Source organism: Amphiura filiformis, chromosome 2, assembly GCF_039555335.1.
Source record: "Amphiura filiformis chromosome 2, Afil_fr2py, whole genome shotgun sequence".
Taxonomy (NCBI): Eukaryota; Metazoa; Echinodermata; class Ophiuroidea; order Amphilepidida; family Amphiuridae; genus Amphiura; species Amphiura filiformis.
The window spans coordinates 20,916,617-20,917,174 of NC_092629.1; the positions used below are offsets into that span (position 1 = coordinate 20,916,617).

The 558-nt window shown below is 39.4% G+C and overlaps 1 non-coding gene across 1 annotated transcript; it reads right to left on the reverse strand.

The window, feature by feature from the left end:
- Positions 1-414: 414 nt before the first annotated feature.
- Trnai-gau (transfer RNA isoleucine (anticodon GAU)) lies at positions 415-487 on the reverse strand. The gene has a single exon. It is a non-coding gene; the product is annotated as a tRNA-Ile (tRNA).
- Between the last annotated feature and the right edge of the window lie 71 nt (positions 488-558).

The window sequence follows — 558 nt, forward strand, 5'->3', positions numbered from 1 at the left end:
ATTGTCTACCTCAACACATCATAGAGGTATTTTATCGATAAAAAGTGATTTTGAAAGATTTTATTTTAGTGTTTTAGATTCGATCATGACTTTGGTTTATGCGTTAACGTACCCAAAATAAATTCAGTTTCCGACGATACAGTTCTTCCAGGGACACCCTGTATATCACAGAAACTGATTTGGTTATACAAACAGAGGAAGAGGCTTACGCATCATACACTGGAACATGGAAACATTCAAACATTTCTAGCGCACGAGATCAAATTAATGATGCTTAATCGTTATTCTTAATATATCAATATACAGGGGAAAGAAGAATTACGCATCGCGCACTAGCACATTTAAACATGAATTTACAAATGGAAACATAACATGCATAGGCAGATATACCAGAGAAAAAACTCCGGACATACCTGCCTGTGCGGGGACTTGAACCCCAGACCTCTCGCTTATCGGGCGAGCGCTCTAACCACTGAGCTGCACAGACTGTCCCTGATAAACAGGACTCAAGTCTGGTACTTATGGATATGAGCAGTCAAGGGTGAACAGTACAAACAA